Source organism: Penaeus monodon, chromosome 34 (assembly GCF_015228065.2).
Source record: "Penaeus monodon isolate SGIC_2016 chromosome 34, NSTDA_Pmon_1, whole genome shotgun sequence".
In the NCBI taxonomy this organism is placed as follows: Eukaryota; Metazoa; Arthropoda; class Malacostraca; order Decapoda; family Penaeidae; genus Penaeus; species Penaeus monodon.
This window is the reverse complement of record NC_051419.1, coordinates 23978101-23978461: the sequence shown is the minus strand read 5'-3', so window position 1 is coordinate 23978461 and position 361 is coordinate 23978101. Positions and strand designations below refer to the sequence as shown.

Genomic DNA, 361 nt, shown 5'->3' with positions numbered 1-361 from the left:
TGCTTTTCACTGTCCCCCTTGCTGCCTTCATCCCCCTCACCCCGTTCAATCCGTCCTTGCTCCCTGTCCCTTTACCTCCCCCCTCCCTCCATCATTCTCCTCCCTTCCCCAAACTCCTCCCCCACCGACCTTCTCTCTCCCACCCCCTCCCCCAATGCCCTCCAACTCCCCCTTTCCTTCTTCCCCCTCTCTTTCCACTCCTCCTCCCCCTCCCTCGATCTCTCAATCCCGAAACCTGTGCTAATTCCGAACTCCGTCCCCACTCGTTTGCATATATAATTTCCTGCCATCATGTCAGGGGATTTAAACTAAATAGCTTCTCTCAGGAGGGATGCTCTATACGACTTTCCTCTGCCTTCAC

At 55.1% G+C, this 361-nt stretch overlaps 1 protein-coding gene across 1 annotated transcript in view; it reads right to left on the bottom strand.

Moving 5' to 3' along the window:
• LOC119594653 (unconventional myosin-Va-like) overlaps positions 1 to 361 on the bottom strand; it is a gene marked incomplete in the record, with an annotated part of 26486 nt that overhangs the window by 25309 nt on the left and 816 nt on the right.